The 27,044-nt window shown below is 51.1% G+C and overlaps 1 protein-coding gene across 3 annotated transcripts in view; it reads left to right on the forward strand.

The window, feature by feature from the left end:
• LOC137541198 (leucine-rich repeat and fibronectin type III domain-containing protein 1-like protein) overlaps positions 1-27,044 on the forward strand; it is a 311,740-nt gene that overhangs the window by 212,539 nt on the left and 72,157 nt on the right. Inside the window, exon 2 of one of the 3 annotated variants that reach the window (XM_068262376.1) lies at positions 13,427-13,502. The exons of the other annotated variants lie outside the window; for them this stretch is intronic. The gene's annotated coding sequence lies outside the window, so the exon portion shown is untranslated. The remainder of the gene's footprint in view (positions 1-13,426; positions 13,503-27,044) is intronic. 3 annotated transcript variants of the gene reach the window in all.

The raw sequence follows: 27,044 nt of genomic DNA on the forward strand, positions 1-27,044 counted from the left end.
TCGTGCGGAGACCGTGCCATTAGCATGTTTTGTCGCTGTTGCGCTTCTCGTGCGGCGACCGCGTTCAGGTAGTTCATTTGTTATTTTCTTTGACGTTCAGATTGTGGTTTTGCTGTGTCTTCCCTACTCAGTCACGCTCTGTCTCTTTCAGTCTTGTGTCTCTATTAGCAATCGCCAGTCTGGCGATTGCTATCTCACTTTGGTTTTCGCTGTTGTATGTCAACCGTCGCCGGGTGGCGACTAGATTGGTGGACATACATACATTCTGTCTCTGTGCTCACTCTCTCTCACCAGGGGCTATCTTGCCTTGTATTGTTTCCCCTTGTACAATTCCCAGCTGGCGTCTGTGGCAGTGCAGAGGGTTTATTCCTCTGCACTCCACAGCTCCATCTGCCGGTGGGAATTCCCCTCTACAGGTGCATTGCACCACAGCTGGGTTCTGTTATTCAGGCGTTTGTGGATGATTTCCGCAGTGTCAGCGCGCATCTTGTGCGCTGACCACGGAGATATTCCACAATCGTTACATGTATACACATGCAAGATGTTTGAAAGCACTTTAGGCCTGCATTCAATGTGATTTCTGCCCTTAAAACGCTGCTTTGCGTCTAATCCAGATTTTTCCCCGGGACTTTTGGTGTCTATCACACTCCGCCATGCCCCCCTCCAGATGTTAGACCCCTTGAAACATCTTTTCCATCACTTTTGTGGCCAGCATAATTTTTTCTAGTTTTCAGTCTATTGCGGTTCGCAAAAGTTCGCGAGAACCGAACTTTCACGGAAGTTCGCAAACCGAAAATTGGAGGCTCGGGCCATCTCTACTGCACAGCCCACATTTCTCCAGCCAACATAACTCCTTCTATAACTTCCCTGCACAGCCTCTACATCTGAGGCCACTGACAAGGTGATCACTGACCACTGCACAGCCCACATCTACCCAGCCAACATAACTCAGTCTATACATTCCCTGCACAACCTCTACATCTGAGGACACCAACAAGGAGATCACTGACCACTGCACAGCCCACATCTCTCCAGCCAACATAACTCAGTCTATACATTCCCTGCACAATCTCTACATCTGAGGCCACTGACAAGGTGATCACTGACCACTGCACAGCCCACATCTCCCCAGCCAACATAACTCAGTCTATAACTTCCCTGCAAAACTTCTGTTCCAGGTGTGATTCGACTGTCTGCATGCGGGTTCTACTGGCTGCAGTTCCCCCCCCCCCTCTGCCGCAAACCCACCGATTACTGCACAGCCGGCATGATAGAGTGATTTAGTATCTCTCTAGAAGGTTGCGCATACAAAAACACTGATATACTATTATATGTAGTACTCTTATAAAAGCAGATCACCTCCTTCATATATCAGCCTCAGAACATTCAGTTAGAAGGAAGCGCCTCCTGCACCAACAATTCCTGTCCACAGAAATGTCCACTGTAAATATAAACACTTGTGGAATTCTCCTCTCCTTTCACTGCTCAAGAAAGGAAAGCCACCACCTCTCCTAGTGACGCACTCACTGGCTACTGAGACCTATTATAAGATCTATCCATGCTATGGGACATTTCCTGGCTTTTCCCTTCTCTTTGGCAAAGTGTTGGTCCCCCACTTCTGTGGCAACGTGCTGGTTCCCCTCCTCTGTGGCAAAGTGCTGGTCCCCCTCCTCTGTGGCAAAGTGCTGGTCCCCCACTTCTGTGGCAAAGTGCTGGTTCCCCTCCTCTGTGGCAAAGTGCTGGTCCCCCTCCTCTGTGGCAAAGTGCTGGTCCCCCTCCTCTGTGCCAAAGTGCTGGTCCCCCTCCTCTGTGGCAAAGTGCTGGTCCCCCTCCTCTGTGGCAAAGTGCTGGTCCCCCTCCTCTGTGGCAAAGTGCTGGTCCCCCTCCTCTGTGGCAAAGTGCTGGTCCCCCTCCTCTGTGGCAAAGTGCTGGTCCCCCTCCTCTGTGGCAAAGTGCTGGTCCCCCACCTCTGTCACAAAGTGCTGGTCCCCCTCCTCTGTGGCAAAGTGCTGGTTCCCCTCCTCTGTGGCAAAGTGCTGGTCCCCCTCCTCTGTGGCAAAGTGCTGGTCCCCCTCCTCTGTGGGAAAGTGCTGGTCCCCCACCTCTGTCGCAAAGTGCTGGTCCCCCTCCTCTGTGGCAAAGTGCTGGTTCCCCTCCTCTGTGACAAAGTGCTGGTCCCCCTCCTCTGTGGCAAAGTGCTGGTCCCCCACCTCTGTGGCAAAGTGCTGGTCCCCCACCTCTGTGGCAAAGTGCTGGTCCCCCTCCTCTGTGGCAAAGTGCTGGCCCCCCTCCTCTGTGGGAAAGTGCTGGTCCCCCACCTCTGTCACAAAGTGCTGGTCCCCCTCCTCTGTGGCAAAGTGCTGGTCCCCCACCTCTGTGACAAAGTGCTGGTCCCCCTCCTCTGTGGCAAAGTGCTTGTCCCCCTACTCTGTGGCAAAGTGCTGGTCCCCCACCTCTGTGGCAAAGTGCTGGTCCCCCACCTCTGTGGCAAAGTGCTGGTCCCCCTCCTCTGTGGCAAAGTGCTGGCCCCTCTCCTTTGTGGGAAAGTTCTGGTCCCCCACCTCTGTGGCAAAGTGTTGGTCCCCCACCTCTGTGGCAAAGTGCTGGTCCCCCACCTCTGTGGCAAAGTGCTGGTCCCCCTCCTCTGTGGGAAAGTGCTGGTCCCCCACCTCTGTGGCAAAGTGCTGGTCCCCCACCTCTGTGGCAAAGTGCTGGTCCTCCACCTCTGTGGCAAAGTGTTGGGCGTCTATTTGAAAAGGGCACCTGGAAAAAAGGACGCCTGGTGTAGCCCATATACCAACTTCGGCTACAAAGGGCACCTGGTGTAGCCCATATATTCCAAATTCGGCTACAAAGGGCACCTGGTGTAGCCCATATATTCCAAATTCGGCTACAAAGGGCACCTGGTGTAGCCCATATATGTCCAATTTAGCTACAAAGGGTGCCCGGTGTAGCCCATATATGTCAAATCCGGCTACAAAGGGTGCCTGTTGTAGCCCATATATGCCAAATTCGGTTACAAAGGGCGCCTGGTGTAGCCGAAAAAGCTAGTTTTAGTTTATAAAAAGGATGCTGTTATAGGCAAAATGTTGTTGGGCTATAAAAGGGCTCTAGAGATAGATGAGAAAAGTGATTACTATGACCTAATTTCTCCCTACTCTCACACAGAACCCTCCCCTGATGGTGCCTAGCCTCCCTGATGGTGCCTAACCTGTCCCTGGTGGTGCCTAACCCCTCCCTGGTGGTGCCTATCCCTAAGAGCCCCTGGTGTTTACTATGACCTAACTTCTCCCTACTCTCACACAGAACCCTCCCCTAACCCCGTCCCTGTTGGTGCCTAACCCTAAGACCCCCTAGGTGGTGCCTAACCCTAAGTCTCCCCAGGTGGTGCCTAACCCTAAGACCCCCGCTTGTGATGCCTAATCTTAACCCCCCCCCCCTTTCACCCCCAAATCAAAAATTGAAAACCTTGTTGCCGAAAAAAATATGGGCTACAAAGGGGCGCCCTACTGTAGCCGAAAACCTTGTAGCTGAAAAAAATATGGGCTACAAAGGGGTGCCCTACTGTAGCCGAAAACCTTGTAGCCGAAAAAATATGAGCTACAAAGGGGCACCCTACTGTAGCCGAAAACCTTGTAGCCGAAAAAAATATGGGCTACAAAGGGGTGCCCTACTGTAGCCGAAAACCTTGTAGCTGAAAAAATATGGGCTACAAAGGGGCGACCTACTGTAGCCTATATCAAAACTTGGGCGCTCTTTTCACCACCTTGTAGTCGATATTAGCAGAAGTAACATTGATGTCTATGAAGGCACCCTTTTCATACAGGCAGCTCAGGCGCCCTTTTCAACGGATTCCAGTGTGTCCCCTCCTCTGTGGCAAAGTGCTGGTCCCCCTCCTCTGTGGCAAAGTGCAGTGGTCCCCCACCTCTGTGGCAAAAGTGCTGGTCTCCCACCTCTGTGGCAAAGTGCTGGTCCCCTACCTCTGTGGCAAAAGTTGGTCACCTGAAGTCACATTCAGCATGTATTCCGAGATCATACCTCCAAGTAAACAAAGCTCCACATAGAGTAAAAACATTTGGCTTTAATAACTATAAAAAGCAATTGCAGTTACAAATTCTTATGTTAAAAACAGCATAGAGTTTTTTTGTGGGCTGTCCGTTGGCCACTAATAGTTTCTCCATGTCTGTCCACCCAGGTACGCGCGCTACGCTCTGCCGCCAGATCCCAGAACGCCAGCCTGATGCCTATAGCATGTGCTATTTCCGTGTCAGACTCTGCCCTACATGTTTCATCACAACGTGACTCATCAGAGGCTCCGAAACCCAATATTCTGTAAGCCACCAAATCCAGATGTGGGGAGCCATGTTCTCCTGGTCCGGTGGACTTGTAAGTCTTTGAGCACTATGTGTCCTCTACCCAGATGTGGAGGAGCCACGTTCTCCTGGTCAGGGGACTTCCGAGTCTCTAAGCACTATGTGTCCTCCGCCCAGATGTGGAGGAGCCATGTTCTCCTGGTCCGGTGGACTTGTAAGTCTTTGAGCACTATGTGTCCTCTGCCCGGATGTGGAGGAGCCACGTTCTCCTGGTCAGGGGACTCCTGAGTCTCTGAGCACTATGTGTCCTCTGCCCAGATGTGGAGGAGCCATGTTCTCCTGGTCTGGTGGACTCCTGAGTCTCTGAGCAATATGTGTCCTCCACCCAGATGTGGAGGAGCCATGTTCTCCTGGTCAGGGGGAATCCTGAGTCTCTGAGCACTATGTGTCCTCTGCCCAGATGTGGAGGAGCCACGTTCTCCTGGTCAGGGGACTCCTGAGTCTCTGAGCACTATGTGTCCTCTGCCCAGATGTGGAGGAGCCATGTTATCCTGGTCTGGTGGACTCCTGAGTCTCTGAGCAATATGTGTCCTCCACCCAGATGTGGAGAAGCCACGTTCTCCTGGTCAGGGGGAATCCTGAGTCTCTGAGCACTATGTGTCCTCTGCCCAGATGTGGAGGAGCCACGTTCTCCTGGTCAGAGGGATTCCGGAGTCTCTGAGCACTATGTGTCCTCCGCCCAGATGTGGAGGAGCCATGTTCTCCTAGTCAGGGGGACTCCGGAGTCTCTGAGCACTATGTGTCTTCCACCCAAATGTGGAGGGACCATGTTCTCCTAGTCAGGGGGAGTCCAGAATCTCTGAGCACTATGTGTCCTCTGCCCAGATGTGGAGGAGCCACGTTCTCCTGGTCAGGGGACTCCTGAGTCTCTGAGCACTATGTGTCCTCTGCCAAGATGTGGAGGAGCCACGTTCACCTGGTCAGGGGGACTCTGGAGTCTTTGAGCACTATGTGTCCTCCACCCAGATGTGGAGAAGCCATGTTCTCCTGGTCAGGGGGACTCTGGAGTCTCTGAGCACTGTGTGTCCTCTGCCCAGATGTGGAGGAGCCACGTTCTCCTGGTCAGGGGGACTCTGGAGTCTCTGAGCACTGTGTGTCCTCTGCCCAGATGTGGAGGAGCCACGTTCTCCTGGTCAGGGGGACTCTGGAGTCTCTGAGCACTACATGTCCTCCGCCCAGATGTGGAGGAGCCACGTCCTTCTGGTCAGGTGGACTCCTGAGTCTCTGAGCAATGTGTGTCCTCTGACCAGATGTGGAGGAGCCATGTTCTCCTGGTCTGGTGGACTCCTGAGTCTCTGAGCAATATGTGTCCTCCACCCAGATGTGGAGAAGCCACGTTCTCCTGGTCAGGGGGAGTCCAGAATCTCTGAGCACTATGTGTCCTCTGCCCAGATGTGGAGGAGCCACGTTCTCCTGGTCAGGGGACTCCTGAGTCTCTGAGCACTATGTGTCCTCTGCCAAGATGTGGAGGAGCCACGTTCTCCTGGTCAGGGGGACTCTGGAGTCTTTGAGCACTATGTGTCCTCCGCCCAGATGTGGAGGAGCCATGTTCTCCTGGTCAGGGGGACTCTGGAGTCTCTGAGCACTGTGTGTCCTCTGCCCAGATGTGGAGGAGCCACGTTCTCCTGGTCAGGGGGACTCTGGAGTCTCTGAGCACTGTGTGTCCTCTGCCCAGATGTGGAGGAGCCACGTCCTTCTGGTCAGGTGGACTCCTCAGTCTCTGAGCACTATGTGTCCTCTGCCCAGATGTGGAGGAGCCACGTTCTCCTGGTCAGGGGGACTCCGGAGTCTCTGAGCAATGTGTGTCCTCTGCCCAGATGTGGAGGAGCCACGTTCTCCTGGTCAGGGGGACTTCTGAGCACTATGTGTCCTCTGCCAAGATGTGGAGGAGCCACGTTCTCCTGGTCAGGGGGACTCTGGAGTCTTTGAGCACTATGTGTCCTCTGCCCAGATGTGGAGGAGCCACGTTCTCCTGGTCAGGGGGACTCTGGAGTCTCTGAGCACTGTGTGTCCTCTGCCCAGATGTGGAGGAGCCACGTCCTTCTGGTCAGGTGGACTCCTCAGTCTCTGAGCACTATGTGTCCTCTGCCCAGATGTGGAGGAGCCACGTTCTCCTGGTCAGGGGGACTCCGGAGTCTCTGAGCAATGTGTGTCCTCTGCCCAGATGTGGAGGAGCCACGTTCTCCTGGTCAGGGGGACTTCTGAGCACTATGTGTCCTCTGCCCAGATGTGGAGGAGCCACATTCTCCTGGTCAGGGGGACTCCGGAGTCTCTGAGCAATGTGTGTCCTCTGCCCAGATGTGGAGGAGCCACGTTCTCCTGGTCAGGGGGACTTCTGAGCATTATGTGTCCTCCGCCCAGATGTGGAGGAGCCATGTTCTCCTGGTCAGGGGGACTTCTGAGTCTCTGAGCATTATGTGTCCTCTGCCCAGAGTGTCCTCACCCAGCACCCCTCTCATTATTAGGCATCTCCTTGCCAGTCAGCACTTGCACTGAAATAATTGCACAGTCTGCTAAAAGTCCACCATAGCGGCTTAAACATTGATCCCGCCCGCGTCATGAAATATCGAACTCCGAGGCGGTTTATAGGGGTTATCTGGATTAAACACCTCTTCAAAGCGGAATCGATTCCTCTGAGTCGTTCTGTTTGACTTTCTCCCAATGACTGTCCTAATTTGTATCTGTATAAACAGACAAGATAAATGGAACGGCTCATTAGCAAGAACAGCCATGTATCCCCCCCCCCTCCTGCCCCCAAAAATGGGAGCTAAACAGCTGAGTATCCCCCCTCCCCCATGCCCCCCCTGCCCCCGAAAATGGGAGCTAAACGGATTGTTCTTCCTCTCGGGAAAATAAGACTTTTATTAGCCTCACAATTTCCAGAAGATAAAGATTGCCACGCGAGGCTCCCGCATTTAATGAACTGAGGGAATTATGGCCGCTATTGAGGAGTTCTCATATAATAAGCAGAATCTGACAACTCCAACAATTGTTAAGGATTCATGGAAAATCTGATGCTAACAAGCACCATAAAGTAATAAATGTACAAGCCTTCCCATAGCCTGAAATACAGACAAACAACAAGACTCCTGACAAAGAAAACAGACAATTTCATTAAATGTTACTGCTGAGATCTCCCTGCTGTCTCTCCTTCCATCCAACAATGCTGAGATCTCCCTGCAGTGGTTTGTGTCTCCTCCCCTCTCACAATGGTGAGATCCCCTTGCAGTAGTTTGTGTCTCCTCCCCTCCCACAATGGTGAGATTTCCCTGCAGTAGTTTGTGTCTCCTCCCCTCCCACAATGGTGAGATCTCCCTACAGTAGTTTGTGTCTCCTCCCCTCACACTATGGTGAGATTTCCCTGCAGTGGTTTTTGTCTCCTCCCCTCCCACAATGGTGAGATCTCCCTACAGTAGTTTGTGTCTCCTCCCCTCCCACGATGGTGAGATTTCCCTGCAGTGGTTTGTGTCTCCCCCCCCACACACAATGGTGAGATCTCCCTGCAGTCGTTTGTGTCTCCTCCCCTCCCACAATGGTGAGATCTCCCTGCAGTCGTTTGTGTCTCCTCCCCTCCCACAATGGTGAGATGTCTCTACAATAGTTTGTGTCTCCTCCCCTCCCACGATGGTGAGATTTCCCTGCAGGGGTTTGTATCTCCTCCCCTCCCTCACTGGTGAGATTTCCCTGCAGTAGTTTGTGTCTCCTCCCCTCCCACAGTGGTAAGATCTCCCCGCAGTCGTTTGTGTCTCCTCCCCTCCCACAATGGTGAGATCTCCCTACAATAGTTTGTGTCTCCTCCCCTCCCACGATGGTGAGATTTCCCTGCAGTAGTTTGTGTCTCCTCCCCTCCCACAATGGTGAGATCTCCCTGCAGTAATTTGTGTCCCCTCCCCTCTCACAATGGTGAGATCTCCCTGCAGTGGTTTGTGTCTCCTCCCTCCCACAATGGTGAGATCTCCCTGCAGTAGTTTGTGTCTCCTCCCCTCCCACAGTGGTGAGATCTCCCTGCAGTAATTTGTGTCTCCTTTCCTCCCACAATGGTGAGATTTCCCGGCAGTGGTCTGTGTCTCATCCCCTCCCACAATGGTGAGATCTCCCTTCAGTGGTTTGTGTTTCCTCCCTTCCCACAATGGTAAGATCTCCCTGCAGTGTTTTGTGTCTTCTCCCCCCACAATCGTGAAATCTTCCTGCAGTAGTTTGTGTCTCCTCCCCTTCCACAATGGTGATGTGTCCCTGCAGTATTTGGTGTCACCTCCCTTCCCACAATGATGAGATCTCCCTGCAGTAGTTTGTGTCTCCTCCCCTCCCACAATGGTGATGTGTACCTGCAGTATTTGGTGTCACCTCCCCTCCCACAATGGTGAGATCTCCCTGCAGTAGTTTGTATCTCCTCTCCTCCCACAATGGTGAGATTTCCCTGCAGTATTTGGTGTCTCCTCCCCTCCCACAATGGTGATGTGTCCCTGCAGTATTTGGTGTCTCCTCCCCTCCCACAATGGTGAGATCTCCCTGCAGTATTTGGTGTCTCCTCCCCTCCCACAATGGTGAGATCTCCCTGCAGTAGTTTGTGTCTCCTCCCCTCTCACAATGGTGATGTGTCCCTGCAGTATTTGGTGTCTCCTCCCCTCCCACAATGGTGAGATCTCCCTGCAGTAATTATTAGGTCTCCGGGTCTCCGTAGTGATTAGCCTGTTTGGCTATTGTGGAGCAGCTGTCAGGGTAGGGTCACACCACCACTTGGCCTTGTCAAGGCTGGTTGAGAAGTGATAAGCGAACATAATAATTACAATATTCACAAAATACAGATGGATGTGAGAAAACACATTTTCTACAAAAGCAAACTTTGAAGCAAAAATGACTTTGGTGAAAAATTAGCTCATACTTCTTGGAGAAGACATTATCGCTGGTGACTCCAGAGGTCATGGTGGAGACCAGCTTGGAAGGGATTGGTAGGAAGTATCAGTTTCCATTTGTCTTTTGTTGCCTGTGGACAGCAGTCAGTTTGGAGGGTCATTAGGAGGGTCAGCTCTCTGTGAACAGTCTGGGGTATCACTCACACGAGATTTACAAAACCTTTGCTTAATAACCAGGCATAATCTCTTGACCTGAATCGATGTGTTGGCTCTACTGTGGCCGAGTCAGAATTTTCATCTCATTTTTGTACAGCTAAACAGTATGTGTGTTTGTGTGAGCTATTTTCTCCTCCGCCAGACCCACCGGAGGTATAATTACCTGCTTTCCCAATTTAGTCCAAAGTAATTTGCACATCTGACTGATGGAAGCGTTTGAAAGCCTTCCCTCTTTTCTTCTGTAATCTTCTCTGGCTGATCTCCTGGGGGAATGTCTCTGCATCCAGTTGGGTTTAATTAGGGAAAAGTCAATCTGCTAGATCAGCTTTCAAGTGGCCGGTGTGAGGAGGGAGCGCTGGATCTGTGGACGCGTTTGGCTCTTCATCTCATTATGTGTTTGTGATAGCAAAATCCAGAATGATTAAAGAAGAAATGTACTTCTCAATTCATGTTTCTGTAGCACCTATAAAGAGTCCTCAGTCATTGTGGATTATGCTTGTTGTCCCCTTGAGATGACCAGGACAATAATGGCCTTCATTCTGGTAGGGTTATCAAACAAATTACCTCATGTAAGGTAATTTACCTCATGAGGTAATGACATTTAGCAATTGTGGTAGGTTTTAATCAGGTTTTACCTCATCAGGTAAATTATGAGGCAATTCATGAGGTAATTTGCATTCATTTTACTGAAAATAGCTATTCTCATGGAAATTAGGGGGCATCAGGGCCGGTTTAAGTAACAATTGGGCCCTAGGGCAAAATTAGTCTGGGGGCCCCCCAACAGAGACACCCGCCGACCAAAAAGTGCCATTAGAGGCCCTTTTTTGCAGCCAAATTTCCCTCCTAGGCCACTGAGCTGGCTGGCGGCTGCTGACCCTCCCCAATCACCTCCCAACTTAACAGACTCTGTAGAGTCCCTGGGGAGCAACATTTAAGATGGGGAGGAACACCTTGGGGGCCCCCTACAGGCTCTGGGGCCCTGTTGCAACTGCCTATTTTTTCCTATGGTAGCTCCGGCCCTGGGGGGCATGTTAGCACATAATTTACCGATCAGTTTAAGACCTGCCTGTACCTGGAGGTAAAGTCAGTTTCTATGCATTTTGCAGTTTTTAGTGGCGTTCCTATTGCTGTTTTAGTGTGGTTACTATTCAGGCTGTGTTATAGAAAAGAATAGTAGAAATAAAACTCCAAATATTTACTGGATTTTTTTTTGTTGAATAAGGAATGCCTATAAATATACTTTTCATAGGTTGCTTCATAATCAAATACACCTCCCCCCTCAAAAATAACATCTTCCAAAGACTATTCTAACATGGAAGACAATTAAAGAGTACTATTATTTATTTACTGCATGCTTACCGCTGAAATACCTCATGTTTTACCTCACTTTATGCATTTACCTCATGTTTTACCTCATGTTCGGAAATGGAGAAAATTTTTTCAGAATTGCTAAAAAGAAGAGAGGAAAATACCTCATGAGGTATTTTACCTACAAAAAAATATATACCTCACATAGCTACCAGAATTGAAGCCATGGGTGCTTCTTGTTTACCTGATGCTGGTTCTCTCCCTGAGCCCCCAATCCCTCAGCCACTGTCTGGTCTAGAGCTTCCAGACATTCACAGGTCACTCTCAGCCTGTAGCCATCAGGACCGCTTTCCCTGTCTACCCTCTGATGACATATACTGGTTCCTGGTGGCCCCTGAACCCTAAACAGCGCAAAATGGTGCAGGAAATGTAGGCACACCATGCGCCCCCTCAAGTTGTAATGTGAATTACGGCTATAGCGGCACTCAGAAGCCACTCTGGCATGTGCTAAACTATCCTCCCCCCTCATGAGAATAAAACCCGTCTCAAGGCAGTAGCCCTGCAACACATCTGTACCACACTGGACCCCAAACTCTCACGCAAGGAATCGAGTCACGATTCCTGTGGGAGTCATTTCTTGTGCTGCTTGCAAATATAACTTCAGCCTAAAACATAGCACAATATCCTAACAGCAATCAGACTGTTAAGTGAATGTATAAGCAGTGTGTACAAGCAAAGTGGTGGCCAGAAGACCTTCATCATAAGCAGTGTCATTGCTGTATATTGTTGAGATCTGGGTGTCCCATCAGATGTTATTACTGGCCTTGATGTTTCATAGTTGCGGTATTTGGGAATATTCCTCTCCAAACCCCTTCAGCTGCAGCACAGAGGCCTCTGGGAGATGTTCCTGAGCAGCACAGAGGCCTATGGGAGACGTTTGTGAGCTTCCTCCAGCGTTGTGGAGCAGGACAGAGGCCTCTGGGAGATGTTCCTGAGCTTTATCCAGCGTTGTGGAGCAGGACAGAGGCCTCTGGGAGATGTTCCTGAGCAGCACAGAGGCCTCAGGGAGATGTTTGTGAGCTTCCTCCAGCGTTGTGGAGCATGACAGAGGCCTCTGGGAGATGTTCCTCAGCTTCATCCAGTGTTGTGGAGCAGGACAGAGGCCTCTGGGAGATGTTCCTCAGCCTCATCCAGTGTTGTGGAGCAGCACAGAGGCCTCTGGGAGATGTTCCTGAGCAGCACAGAGGCCTATGGGAGACGTTTGTGAGCTTCCTCCAGCGTTGTGGAGCAGGACAGAGGCCTCTGGGAGATGTTCCTGAGCTTCATCCAGCGTTGTGGAGCAGGACAGAGGCCTCTGGGAGATGTTCCTGAGCTTCCTCCAGCGTTGTGGAGCAGGACAGAGGCCTCTGGGAGATGTTCCTGAGCTTCATCCAGCGTTGTGGAACAGGACAGAGGCCTCTGGGAGATGTTCCTGAGCAGCACAGAGGCCTATGGGAGACGTTTGTGAGCTTCCTCCAGCGTTGTGGAGCAGGACAGAGGCCTCTGGGAGATGTTCCTGAGCTTCATCCAGCGTTGTGGAGCAGGACAGAGGCCTCTGGGAGATGTTCCTGAGCTTCATCCAGTGTTGTGGAGCAGCACAGAGCAGGCCTCTGGCTCTGGGAGATGTTCCTGAGCAGCACAGAGGCCTCTGGGATATGTTCCTGAGCTTCCTCCAGCATTGTGGAGCAGCACAGAAGTCTGGGAGATGCATAGCTCCCAACTGTCCCTCTTTCGGAGGTACAGTCCCTCTTTGAGAGCCCTGTCCCTCTTTCTACCTCATTTGTCCCTCTTTCAGGACTTTGTCCCTCTTACTAATTTTAAAATGTTAAAATGAAGAAAAATGCACCAGGATAGAGAAAACCCAGCGTGGTTTGAATTTTAAAACAACATATTTTTCTTATGAAATCTTTATGGTATGCGTGACTAGGGGTGTGCCGGGGGCGTGATTAGGGTTGTGGCTGGGCCGTGGCTTAAATGTCCCTCTTTCGCATCTCAAAAAGTTGGGAGGTATGGAGATGTTCCTGAGCCTCATCCAGTGTTGTGGAGCAGCACAGGGGCCTCTGGGAGATGTTCCTGAGCCTCACCCAGTGTTGTGTAGCAGCACAGAGGCCTCTGGGAAATGTTCCTGAGCTTCCTCCAGCATTGTGGAGCAGCACAGAGGCCTCTGGGAGATGTTCCTAAGGAGCACAGAGGCCTCTGGGAGATGTTCCTGAGCCTCATCCAGTGTTGTGGAGCAGCACAGAGGCCTCTGGGAGATGTTCCTAAGCAGCACAGAGGCCTCTGGGAGACGTTCCTGAGCTTCCTCCAGCATTGCGGAGCAGCACAGAGGCCTCTGGGAGATGTTCCTGAGCCTCATCCAGTGTTGTGGAGCAGCACAGATGCCTCTGGGAGATGTTCCTGAGCTTCATCCAGCGTTTTGGAGCAGGACAGAGGCCTCTGGGAGATGTTCCTGAGCCTCATCCAGTGTTGTGGAGCAGCACAGAGGCCTCTGGGAGATGTTCCTAAGCAGCACAGAGGCCTCTGGGAGACGTTCCTGAGCTTCCTCCAGCATTGTGGAGCAGCACAGAGGCCTCTGGGAGATGTCACTGAGCGTCATGCAGTGTTTAATGAAAGGCTTTGTGTTTGCTGTTATTACAGGGCTATATTGTACAGAGCCGGGCGTATGTTTTACAGCCGGTATTATCCGATGAGTGGTAATCGCTCCTCAGACCCGGTGAGTTAATGCTTTAATAATGCTGCTAATAATATAGGATGTTTGTGGAGGGATTTGCTGCGGTTGGGAAGAGATGGACGTTCTCAGCACGCTGTGTAGGACCTGGAGGAGGAAGCTTCTCAGAGGTCATACGGAAATTCAGCGAAGGTCTCCCATAATATATCACAAGGTTCTCTTTTCTAACCAATCTCAACTATTACAGTATGTATGATTTCAATTACTCTCAACTGAAACATCAAATTAAAAATACATCTCTATATCAAAATGTGCGTAGCAACACCACAGCTTCCAAACTCCCATAAAGCATTCTGACTTCACTGGCAAGCTTGTTCCAGGGCTCTGACTCCACTGGCTGCATGCTTGTTCCAGGTGTGACTCTGCTGTCTGCATGCTTGTTCCAGGTGTGACTCTGCTGGCTGCATGCTTGTTCCAGGTGTGCCTCTGCTGGTTGCATGCTTGTTCCAGGTGTGACTCCGCTGGTTGCATGCTTGTTCCAGGTGTGACTCCACTAGCTGCATGCTTGTTCCCGGTGTGACTCCGCTGGCTGCATGCTTGTTCTAGATGTCACTCCACTGGCTGCATGCTTGTTCCAGGTGTGACTCCGCTGGCTGCATGCTTGTTCCAGGTGTGACTCCACTGGCTGCATGCTTGTTCCAGGTGTGACTCCACTGGCTGCATGCTTGTTCCAGGTGTGACTCCACTGGCTGCATGCTTGTTCCAGGTGCGACTCCGCTGGCTGCATGCTTGTTCCAGGTGTCACTCTGCTGGTTGCATGCTTGTTCCAGGTGTGACTGCTGGCTGCATGCTTGTTCCAGGTTTGACTCTGCTGGCTGCATGCTTGTTCCAGGAGTGACTCCGCTGGCTGCATGCTTTTTCCAGGTGTGACTCCGCTGGCTGCATGCTTGTTCCAGGTGAGCCTCTGCTGGCTGCATGCTTGTTCCAGGTGTGCCTCTGCTGGCTGCATGCTTGTTCCAGGTGTGACTCCGCTGGCTGCATGCTTGTTCCAGGTGTGATTACGCTGGCTGCATGCTTGTTCCAGGTGAGACTCCACTGGCTGCATGCTTGCTCCAGATGTGACTCTGCTGGCTGCATGCTTATTCCAGGTGTGCCTCTTCTGGCTGCATGCTTGTTCCAGGTGTGCCTCTGCTGGCTGCATACTTGCTCCAGGTATGACTTCGCTGGCTGCACGCTTGTTCCAGGTGTGACTCCACTGGCTGCATGCTTGTTCCAGGTGTGACCCCGCTGGCTGCATGCTTGTTCCAGGTGTGACCCCGCTGGCTGCATGCTTGTTCCAGGTGTGACCCCACTGGCTGCATGCTTGTTCCAGGTGTGCCTCTGCTGGCTGCATGCTTGCTCCAGGTATGACTTCGCTGGCTGCACGCTTGTTCTAGGTGTGACTCCGCTAGCTGCATGCTTGTTCCAGGTGTGACTCCACTGGCTGCATGCTTGTTCCAGGTGTGACCCCGCTGGCTGCATGCTTGTTCCAGGTGTGACCCCGCTGGCTGCATGCTTGTTCCAGGTGTGACCCCACTGGCTGCATGCTTGTTCCAGGTGTGCCTCTGCTGGCCGCATGCTTGTTCCAGGTGTGATTCTGCTGGCTGCATGCTTATTGCAGGTGTTACTCTGCTGGCTGCATGCTTGTTCCAGGTGTGACTCCTCTGGCTGCGTGCTTGTTCCAGGTATGACTCCACTGGCTGCATGCTTGTTCCAGGGCTCTGACTCAACTTTATGTATGCTTGTTCCAGGCGTGACCTCAGCGTCTGCATGCTTGTTCGAGGTGGGACTCCACTTTCTGCATGCTTGTTCCAGGTGTGTCTCTGCTGGCTGCATGCTTGTTCCAGGTGTGACTCCGCTGGCTGCATGCTTGTTCCATGTGTGACTCCGCTGGCTGCATGCTTGTTCCAGGTGTGACTTTACTGGCTGCATGCTTGTTCCTTGTGTGACTCCACTGGCTGCATGCTTGTTCCAGGTGTGACTCTGCTGGCTGCATGCTTGTTCCATGTGTGACTCCACTGGCTGCATGCTTGTTCCAGGTGTGACTCCGCTGGCTGTATGCTTTTTCCAGGTGTGACTCCGCTGGCTGTATGCTTGTTCCAGGTGTGACTCCACTGGCTGCATGCTTGTTCCAGGTGTGACTCCACTGGCTGCATGCTTGTTCCAGGTGTGACCCAGCTGGCTGCATGCTTGTTCCAGGTGTGACTCTGCTGGCTGCATGCTTATTCCAGGTGTGCCTCTTCTGGCCGCATGCTTGTTCCAGGTGTGACCCCGCTGGCTGCATGCTTGTTCCAGGTGTGCCTCTGCTGGCTGCATGCTTGCTCCAGGTATGACTTCGCTGGCCGCATGCTTGTTCCAGGTGTGACCCTGCTGGCTGCATGCTTGTTCCAGGTGTGACCCCGCTGGCTGCATGCTTGTTCCAGGTGAGACTCCACTGGCTGCATGCTTGCTCCAGGTGTGACTCTGCTGGCTGCATGCTTATTCCAGGTGTGCCTCTTCTGGCCGCATGCTTGTTCCAGGTGTGACCCCGCTGGCTGCATGCTTGTTCCAGGTGTGCCTCTGCTGGCTGCATGCTTGCTCCAGGTATGACTTCGCTGGCCGCATGCTTGTTCCAGGTGTGACCCTGCTGGCTGCATGCTTGTTCCAGGTGTGACCCCGCTGGCTGCATGCTTGTTCCAGGTGTGACTCCTCTGGCTGCATGCTTGTTCCAGGGCTCTGACTCAACTTTCTGCATGCTTGTTCCAGGTGTGACCTCAGCGTCTGCATGCTTGTTCCAGGCGGGACTCCACTTTCTGCATGCTTGTTCCAAGTGTGCCTCTGCTGGCTGCATGCTTGTTCCAGGTATGACTCCACTGGCTGCATCCTTGTTCCAGGTGTAACTCTGCTGGCTGCATGCTTGTTCCACGTGTGACTCCGCTGGTTGCATGCTTGTTCCATGTGTGACTCCGCTGGCTGCATGCTTGTTCCATGTGTGACTCCGCTGGCTGCATGCTTGTTCCATGTGTGACTCCACTGGCTGCATGCTTGTTCCAGGTGTGACCCCCGTTGGCTGCATGCTTGTTCCAGGTGTGACACCGCTGGCTGCATGCTTGTTCCAGGTGTGACTTCCCTGGCTGCATGCTTGTTCCAGGTGTGACTTTACTGGCTGCATGCTTGTTCCAGGTGTGACTCTGCTGGCTGCATGCTTGTTCCAGGCATGACTCTGCTGGCTGCATGCTTGTTCCAGGTGTGACTCTGCTGGCTGCGTGCTTGTTCCATGTGTGACTCCGCTGGCTGCATGCTTGTTCCAGGTGTGACTTTGCTGGCAGCATGCTTGTTCCAGGTGTGACCTCAGTGTCTGCATGCTTGTTCCAGGTGTGACTTCGCTGGCTGCATGCTTGTTCCAGGTGTGACCTCAGTGTCTGCATGCTTGTTCCCGGTTTTGCTGATGAGCAGTCCAGTGACATGCGGTATATCTGTATGCTGCCAGTGTCTGGAATGAGATAAGACAACAGACAGGGTCACCATGGTCACGGCTTCCTCTTGTCACGTTGTTCCGGACAGATGTATCTCACAGACCTGACATCTTTCTGTCATTGTGATACACAAGCTGCATAGCCGGGAGCTTTGCTACTCACTGCCAAATGCAGACATGACTCCTCCGATCTGGCAACGCCGTGGCTGCACACAGCGCCAGTCTATAGAAGTGAAGGAGCCATCTGTGCTGGCTGAGCTCAGTGCCTTCCCATATGACAGCCAGGAGGGGGCGCTCTCTGCAGGCTGCCTCTATGGAGAATGGGCTCAGTGCCTTCCCATATGAAAGCCAGGAGGGGGCGCTCTCTGCAGGCTCCCTCTATGGAGAATGAGCTCTGTGCCTTCCAATATGACAGCCAGGAGGGGGCACTCTCTGCAGGTGAGAGATCCTGTCCTCAGTTTGAAAGGTCCTGTCCTCAGTGTGAGAGATCCTGTCATCAGTGTTGGAGATCCTGTCATCAGTGTTGGAGATTCTGTTCTCAGCATGAGAGATCCTGTCCTCAGTGTGGGAGATTCTGTCCTCAGTGTGGGAGATTCTGTCCTCAGTGTGGGAGATCCTGTCCTCAGTGTGGGAGATCCTGTCCTCAGTGTGAGAGATCCTGTCATCAGTGTTGGAGATCCTGTTCTCAGCATGAGATATCCTGTCCTCAGCGTGGGAGATTCTCTCCTTAGTGTGGGAGATTCTGTCCTCAGTGTGGGAGATCCTGTCCTCAGTGTGGGAGATCCTGTCCTCAGTGTGGGAGGTCCTGTCCTCAGTCTGGGAGGTCCTGTCCTCAGTGTGAGAGGTCCTGTCCTCAGTGTGGGAGGTCCTGTCCTCAGTGTGGGAGGTCCTGTCCTCAGTGTGAGAGTTCCTGTCCTCAGTGTGGGAGGTCCTGTCCTCAGTGTGGGAGGTCCTGTCCTCAGTGTGGGAGGTCCTGTCCTCAGTGTGGGAGGTCCTGTCCTCAGTGTGGGAGGTCCTGTCCTCAGTGTGGAAGTTCCTGTCCTCAGTGTGAAAGATCCTGTCCTCAGTGTGGGAGATCCACCAAAAATTATGAAATTGACGCAAAGTCAGGTTTTAATCCCTAAAGGGCAGGAATCACATTATGCACAGCTCTGGGTGTCAGTGGGCTGTGTAGGGTGTCAGTGGGTGTGTTAGTGGGCTGAGAGAGGCCGAGGGAGATGGTGAGGGAGAGTAGTTGAGTGACGGCATAGGTGATGGGCTCATCTGGGGGAATGTTGGGTACACTGCTTGTGATTTCCAATCCAATATACAGCCAGCTAACATTCCCAAAGCAAAATCTTTCTTATTGCATTTCTCTGCAACCATGGTAACAATGCTCAGCTTAGAAAACAGACTGCCTATATACTCCTCTTCTGCTGCACAGTTGCTCATTTTACATAGCTCAAGCACTGAGGGGGGTAGTTTGGGACCTTTACAGGTCATAGACAGTAGCCATCTTAACTGGTAAGTTCTTATAATCCATCTTGTCTACACATTTTCTTTCTGCTGTGATACCATCGTATTTAAACTGTATACATTTGCATTTAATTTAGTTTCCTTTGAAAAGTGCTGTAGTGACATTTGAATATCACCTAGCCAGCCGCTCCAAATGAGGTACCCGGTCAGGAAATTGGTGTTAATTGTGTTCCTTTCATATTGTTTATAGGGCATTCCTCACGCCAAATACTTTTTTTGTTTTGTTTTAATACTCTAATTCCCTATCAGCTAAACAAGCCTCACCCAATGCTTTTTCACAGTGCCTTGGCACTGTAGCAAGGGCTTATGGGAGCTCAGTCTGGGCAGGAGGAGGAGGAGGTTACTAGCTTGAGATTTCAGAGGCAGAGGGGAGGAGGAGAGGGGACTGAATCTACACACAGGCAAACTGATAGCATCTCCAGCCCTCTGCCTGTGGCAATGTGACAAACAGAACATGGCTGCCCTCATTGTATCGCAGCAATAAATAATCATAAACTGTTGAAGCTGTTTGCAGCTAGATTTGCTGTGTAAACTATCTAAACTTTAGATAAGATATATAGACAAGCTACTTGTTATAGTTAGTTTTTCATCTCGGATCCGCTCTAAACTCTAAAAACTGGAAGCTCTGGAACTCAGCAACAGAATCAAGGAACCTGACCACTGGCTGAACCATCCTACACTAACCCCACAAGAACTCAGACCTCAATCCAGCTGAGAATCTGGGCCACGAGCTGACAGTTGCAGTACTCAAACACGACCCATCTAACTGGAAGGAATTGGGGAAGTCTAGCATTGAGAAATGGGCAAAAAGGCTAGTGGGCAGATGTGCTAATCTAGCATAGCCCACATAGAATCTGGAAGCCATTATTGCAATAAGATGTGGATCTGCAAATGATTGGGAGCTGAATACCTACAATCATGACTTCTGTCTCTTAACTATTGTTTATTATAGAATAAAAAATATCTTCTACCCTCAACATCAGGGGTCTCAAACTCGCGGCCCGCGGGCCATTTGCGGCCCTCGATACAATATTTTGTGGCCCTCGCCGGCAAAAGCTTCCTTATAGTTTGCTTCAGTGCTCCCAAATAATCCGCCGCATCCCCGCCGCTAAACGAGGGCTGCAGAGCCCCCAAATCGCCCGGGGGGCAATCCGCCGGCATTTCCTGGAAGGGGCAGAGCTTGCAGTTTCAGCTCTGCCCCTCCTGACGTCAATCGCCGCCTCTCCCCGCCCCTCTCTGTGAAGGAAGAGTGAGAGGGGCGGGCAGAGGCTGCCATGCGCCGCGATTGTGAAATCCCTTATGCGGCCCAGCCTCATCCTGACTTTGCCTCCTGCGGCCCCCAGGTAAATTGAGTTTGAGACCCCTGCTCAACATGGTTGTGCCAATCAATGGGTGCTATCCCACCCTCATCCCCACCACCACCTCTCACTGAGTGAAATTAATAGTTCCCCAAGCCACTGTATGTAGTATATAAGCATATACTGTATTGTTGTGAAGAATGACAGTGTTTCTTGTCTTTTGCATATATTTTTGATAATTAGATGCGACTGATTGAACCTGACTGCTCAGTGGGGCTCTTTCTTATGATGTTTCCAATTATCTCCCATCTTCTGCTCTTCACGGTAGATGCAGTTGAGGTTTGCTTGAGAAATGCTCTGAATTTATCCATCTGAAATCTACAATTAGCCCTGCTTGATTAATCCTTAATTGCTTTGTTTACTTGGAAACTTGGTGGAAACTTTTTAGTTATCCTTTCTGGACTATCAGGAAGTGAGGGACAGATGTACATTCCTGATTGGAGGATGCCTACAACGGCCATTTTGTGTATGTTTGTTGGAAATACCACCTTGAAATCAAACCCCTATCAGTGTTCCCCAACCCTGTCCTCAAGGCCCACCAACCGTGCATGTTTTGCAGAAAACCACAAACATTCACAGGTGAGGCAATTAGTGTCTCAGCAGAGCCGATTAACTACCTCTCTGGATTTCTACAAAGCATGCACTGTTGGTGGGCCTTGAGGACAGGGTTGGGGAACGCTGCCCTAGGTTACCAAATACTGGGAACTGAATAGGCTGAACTAGAAAGGTCCAAATCTTCTTCTCCATGATTCTTCTAGAGGCCAAGACATGTAATAACAGGACTATCTCCCACCTTCTGCTCCTCAATGTAGTTGCAGTTGAGGTTTACTGAAAAATGCTCTGAATTTATCTGTATAATTTCTACAATTACTAATTAGGCCTGCTTCATCCATCCTAAATTACTCCGAAATTTGGCAACAACTTTTCCAGGATCTTCTCTGGACTGATAAAGGAACTCAGGAGTGTTGACACGTTTCTGATTAGGCGTCCTGCATGATTGTTGGACATATCAGATACTGTAGATATGAAACCACTAACCAGTCACCTAATTTTAGAGGGCGGAATTGACTGAACAGGGAAGGTCCACATCTTCTTTTCTCCATTGGGAAGCAGCTTCCTGTGGCGGTCAAGACAATTAATATGTAATAACAAGAATACTGTTCATGGAAGGTTCAAGTCTTCTCTAAATTGGGAAGCAGCTTCCTCTTGAGGCCAAAATATGTAATAACAAGACAATATTAATGACCAGGGGCTGAATGGACTTAAGAAGGTCCAAGGCTTCTACTCTCCTCTGGAAGGTAGCTTCCTGTGAAAGCCAAGACATGTAATAACATGACAATACACAGGTCAACGTCTTCTCTTCTCCATTAGAAGGCAGCTTCTTGTGGAAGCCAAGCTATGTAATAACAGGCAATACACAGAAGGTCCAAGTCCTCTAGATTGGGAAGCAGTTTCCTCTGGAGGCCAAGATATGTAATGATGCCCACCATCAGCAATAGTATCAGACGGGCTGTTGAATGGCGGATGAAATACATGATGATCACACATGTGAACAGATAACTCTTGAAGCCTGACATGTATTTATCATGTTGGTTGAACGATCATCGCCTCGTAGGATGAAGTATTGACCAGGTCACCCTCGGGTCTCTAGAACACAAAAGATGATTCTGTGTCAAAGCTTTATTATACTCCTTGGCCTGTAACTGGTGAAACGCTGTATCGATTGGACCAAGGTCAAGTGTTTGCCAATGACAGGAGGGTGAAGAAGACAAAAGACGTTCATAGAAAGCTCAGACATAGTTACAGGAGAAGCCACATTGTACAGGCCTGATTATTATTATTATTAATGTTATTATTATTATTATTATCAGAGTCGGGACAAGGTCGTCCAGCACCCAAGACACCAAAGTGCGCCCCTCCATCCCCCGCACCCCAGCCGTCACACACTGATTGCTATTAGACTAAGAGGTGTCCCAGGACCCCCAACATTTTAATCTCTAGTTATCTGGCTTGCAGTCACTGCCATGTATCCCCTTTTCTTATTTCTCTCTGCTGCAAACACAATAGAGGAATGGTAGCTGAGCGAGTTGTGAGTCCCCTCCTACTCTGTGCCCTGAGGCTGGAGCCTCTTTCGCCTCTGCCTCAGCCCCGCCCTGCGCCCCCTCCTACACTGCGCCCTGAGGCTTGAGCCTCTCTCACCTCTGCCTCGACCCCACCCTGCGCCCCCCTCCTACACTGCACCCTGAGGCTGGAGCCTCTCTCACCTCTGCCACGGGACCAGCCCTGCGCCCCCTCCTACACTGCGCCCTGAGACTGAAGCCTCTCTCACCTCTGCTTAGGCCCCGCTCTGCACCACCTCTTACACTGCGCCCTGAGGCTGAAGCCTCTCTCGCCTCTGCTTAGGCCCCGCTCTGCGTCCCCTCCTACACTGCACCCTGAGGCTGGAGCCTCTCTTGCCTCCACCTCGGACTGGCTCTGATTAATATTATTAAGGAAAGACAAATGTTTGGTCAATATTAAAGGGGAACTGAAGTAAGAGGTATTTGGAGGCTGTCATGTTTATTTCCTTTTAATCAATACCAGTTGCCTGGCAGCCCTGCTGGTCTATTTCTCTGCAGTAGTATCTGATTAAAACCAGAAACAAGCATGCAGCTAGTCTTGTCAGATCAGACTTATAAGTCTGAACCACTGAAACACCTGATCTGCTGCATGCTTGTTCAGGGGCTATGGCTAATAGTATTAGAGGCAGAGGATCAGCAGGGCTGCCAGGCAACTGATATTGTCTAAAAGGAAATAAACATGGCAGCCTCCATATACCTCTCTCTTCAGTTCCCCTTTAAAGCAATCTTGTTTTTCACACATATCTGTACTACACAAAGCTTCTTGTCACATGACTCTGGGCTATCCAGGCTTGGGTAGCAGCAGATATACAGTGATGAGCAGGGCTGCAGCCTCTTGTCACATGACTCTGGACTGTCTAGTCTAGGACAGTAGTGAGTGCAGGAGATGAATATACAGGGCTGCATCCTCCTGTCACATGACTCTGGACTGTCTAGTCTCAGGCAGTAGCGGTTGCAGGAGATAAATATACAGATCTGCAGCCTCTTGTCACATGACTCTGGTCTGTCTAGTGTCAGGCAGTAGTGGGTGCAGGAGATGAATACACAGGGGTGCCGCCTCCTGTCACATGACTCTGGTCTGTCTAGTGTCAGGCAGTAGTGGGTGCAGGAGATGAATATACAGGGCTGCAGCCTCCTGTCACATGACTCTGGTCTGTCTAGTATCAGGCAGCAGTGGGTGCAGGAGATGAATATACAGGACTGCAGCCTCCTGTCACATGACTCTGGTCTGTCTAGTATCAGGCAGTAGCGGGTGCAGGAGATGAATATACAGGGCTACAGCCTCCTGTCACATGACTCTGGTCTGTCAAGTATCAGACAGAAGTAGGTGCAGGAGATGAATATACAGGGCTGCAGCCTCCTGTCACATGACTCTGGTCTGTCTAGTCTCAGAAAGTAGCAGGTGCAGGAGATGAATATACAGATCTGCAGCCTCTTGTCACATGGCTCTGGTCTGTCTAGTATCAAGCAGTAGTGGGTGCAGGAGATGAATATACAGGACTGCAGCCTCCTGTCACATGACTCTGGTCTGTCTAGTCTCAGGCAGTAGTGGGTGCAGGAGATGAATATACAGGACTGCAGCCTTCTGTCACATGACTCTGGTCTATCTAGTATCAGGCAGTAGCGGGTGCAGGAGATAAATATACAGGGCTGCAGCCTTCTGTCACATGACTCTGGTCTATCTAGTATCAGGCAGTAGCGGGTGCAGGAGATGAATATACAGGGCTGCAGCCTCCTGTCACATGACTCTTGTCTGTCTAGTATCAGACAGTAGTAGGTGCAGGAGATGAATATACAGGGCTGCAGCCTCTTGTCACATGACTCTGGTCTGTCTAGTGTCAGGCAGCAGTGGGAGCAAGAGATGAATATACAGGGCTGCAGCCTCCTGTCACATGACTCTGGTCTGTCTAGTATCAGGCAGCAGTGGGTGCAGGAGATGAATATACAGGGCTGTATCCTCCTGCCACATTACTCTGGTCTGTCTAGTATCAGGCAGTAGCGGGTGCAGGAGATGAATATACAGGGCTGCAGCCTCCTGTCACATGACTCTGGTCTGCCTAGTATCAGGCAGCAGTGGGTGCAGGAGATGAATATACAGGACTGTATCCTCCTGCCACATTACTCTGGTCTGGCTAGTATCAGGCAGTAGTGGGTGCAGGAGATGAATATACAGGGCTGCAGCCTCTTGTCACATGACTCTGGTCTGTCTAGTATCAGGCAGCAGTGGGTGCAGGAGATGAATATACAGGACTGTATCCTCCTGTCACATGACTCTGGTCTGTCTAGTATCAGGCAGTAGTGGGTGCAGGAGATGAATATACAGGGCTGCAGCCTCCTGTCACATGACTCTGGTCTGTCTAGTCTCAGGCAGTAGCGGGTGCAGGAGATGAATACACAAGGCTGCAGCCTCCTGTCACATGACTCTAGTCTGTCTAGTGTCAGGCAGTAGTGGGTGCAGGAGATAAATATACAGATCTGCAGCCTCTTGTCACATGACTCTGGTCTGTCTAGTCTCAGGCAGTAGCGGGTGCAGGAGATGAATATGTAGGGCTGTATCCTCCTGTCACATGACTGTGGTCTGTCTAGTCTCAGGCAGTAGCGGGTGCAGGAGATGAATATACAGGGCTGCAGCCTCTTGTCACATGACTCTGGTCTGTCTAGTCTCAGACAGTAGTGGGTGCAGGAGATGAATATACAGGGCTGCAGCCTCCTGTCACATGACACTGGTCTGTCTAGTATCAGGCAGTAGTGGGTGAAGGAGATGAATATACAGGGCTGCAGCCTCTTGTCACATGACTCTGGTCTGTCTAGTATCAGGCAGTAGTGGGTGAAGGAGATGAATATACAGGGCTGCAGCCTCTTGTCACATGACTCTGGTCTGTCTAGTATCAGGCAGTAGTGGGTGAAGGAGATGAAAATACAGGGCTGCAGCCTCCTGTCACATAACTCTGGTCTGTCTAGTATCAGGCAGTAGCGGGTGCAGGAGATGAATATACAGGGCTGCAGCCTCTTGTCACATGACTCTGGTCTGTCTAGTATCAGGCAGTAGTGGGTGAAGGAGATGAAAATACAGGGCTGCAGCCTCCTGTCACATAACTCTGGTCTGTCTAGTATCAGGCAGTAGCGGGTGCAGGAGATGAATATACAGGGCTGCAGCCTCTTGTCACATGACTCTGGTCTGTCTAGTATCAGGCAGTAGTGGGTGAAGGAGATGAAAATACAGGGCTGCAGCCTCCTGTCACATAACTCTGGTCTGTCTAGTATCAGGCAGTAGTGGGTGCAGGAGATGAATATACAGGGCTGCAGCCTCCTGTCACATGACTTTGGTCTGTCTAGTATCAGGCAGTAGCGGGTGCAGGAGATGAATATACAGGGCTGCAGCCTCCTGTCACATAACTCTGGTCTGTCTAGTATCAGGCAGTAGCGGGTGCAGGAGATGAATATACAGGGCTACAGCCTCCTGTCACATGACTCTGGTCTGTCAAGTATCAGGCAGTAGCGGGTGCAGGAGATGAATATACAGGGCTCGCAGCCTCCTGTCACATGACTCTGGTCTGTCTAGTCTCAGGCAGCAGTGGGTGCAGGAGATGAATATACAGGGCTGCAGCCTCCTGTCACATGACTCTGGTCTGTCTAGTATCAGGCAGCAGTGGGTGCAGGAGATGAATATACAGGACTGCAGCCTCCTGCCACATGACTCTGGTCTGTCTAGTATCAGACAGTAGTAGGTGCAGGAGATGAATATACAGGGCTGCAGCCTCCTGTCACATGACTCTGGTCTGTCTAGTATCAGGCAGCAGTGGGTGCAGGAGATGAATATACAGGGCTGCAGCCTCTTGTCACATGACTCTGGTCTGTCTAGTATCAGGCAGCAGTGGGTGCAGGAGATGAATATACAGGACTGCAGCCTCCTGCCACATGACTCTGGTCTGTCTAGTATCAGACAGTAGTAGGTGCAGGAGATGAATATACAGGGCTGCAGCCTCCTGTCACATGACTCTGGTCTGTCTAGTATCAGGCAGCAGTGGGTGCAGGAGATGAATATACAGGGCTGCAGCCTCTTGTCACATGACTCTGGTCTGTCTAGTATCAGGCAGTAGTGGGTGCAGGAGATGAATATACAGGGCTGCAGCCTCCTGTCACATGACTCTGGTCTGTCTAGTATCAGACAGTAGTAGGTGCAGGAGATGAATATGCAGGACTGCAGCCTCCTGTCACATGACTCTGGTCTGTCTAGTGTCAGGCAGTAGTGGGTGCAGGAGATGAATATGCAGGACTGCAGCCTCCTGTCACATGACTCTGTTCTGTCTAGTCTCAGGCAGTAGTGGGTGCAGGAGATGAATATACAGGGCTGCAGCCTCCTGTCACATGACTCTGGTCTGTCTAGTATCAGACAGTAGTGGGTGCAGGAGATGAATATACAGGACTGCAGCCTCCTGCCACATGACTCTGGTCTGTCTAGTATCAGACAGTAGTAGGTGCAGGAGATGAATATACAGGGCTGCAGCCTCCTGTCACATGACTCTGGTCTGTCTAGTATCAGGCAGCAGTGGGTGCAGGAGATGAATATACAGGGCTGCAGCCTCTTGTCACATGACTCTGGTCTGTCTAGTATCAGGCAGCAGTGGGTGCAGGAGATGAATACACAGGGGTGCCGCCTCCTGTCACATGACTTTGGTCTGTCTAGTATCAGGCAGTAGTGGGTGCAAGAGATGAATATGCAGGACTGCAGCCTCCTGTCACATGACTCTGGTCTGTCTAGTATCAGACAGTAGTGGGTGCAGGAGATGAATATACAGGGCTGCAGCCTCCTGTCACATGACTCTGGTCTGTCTAGTATCAGACAGTAGTAGGTGCAGGAGATGAATATGCAGGACTGCAGCCTCCTGTCACATGACTCTGGTCTGTCTAGTGTCAGGCAGTAGTGGGTGCAGGAGATGAATATACAGGACTGCAGCCTCCTGTCACATGACTCTGGTCTGTCTAGTGTCAGGCAGTAGTGGGTGCAGGAGATGAATATACAGGGCTGCAGCCTCTTGTCACATGACTCTGGTCTGTCTAGTATCAGGCAGCAGTGGGTGCAGGAGATGAATATACAGGG

This window comes from Hyperolius riggenbachi, chromosome 12 (genome assembly GCF_040937935.1).
Source record: "Hyperolius riggenbachi isolate aHypRig1 chromosome 12, aHypRig1.pri, whole genome shotgun sequence".
NCBI classification, from domain to species: Eukaryota; Metazoa; Chordata; class Amphibia; order Anura; family Hyperoliidae; genus Hyperolius; species Hyperolius riggenbachi.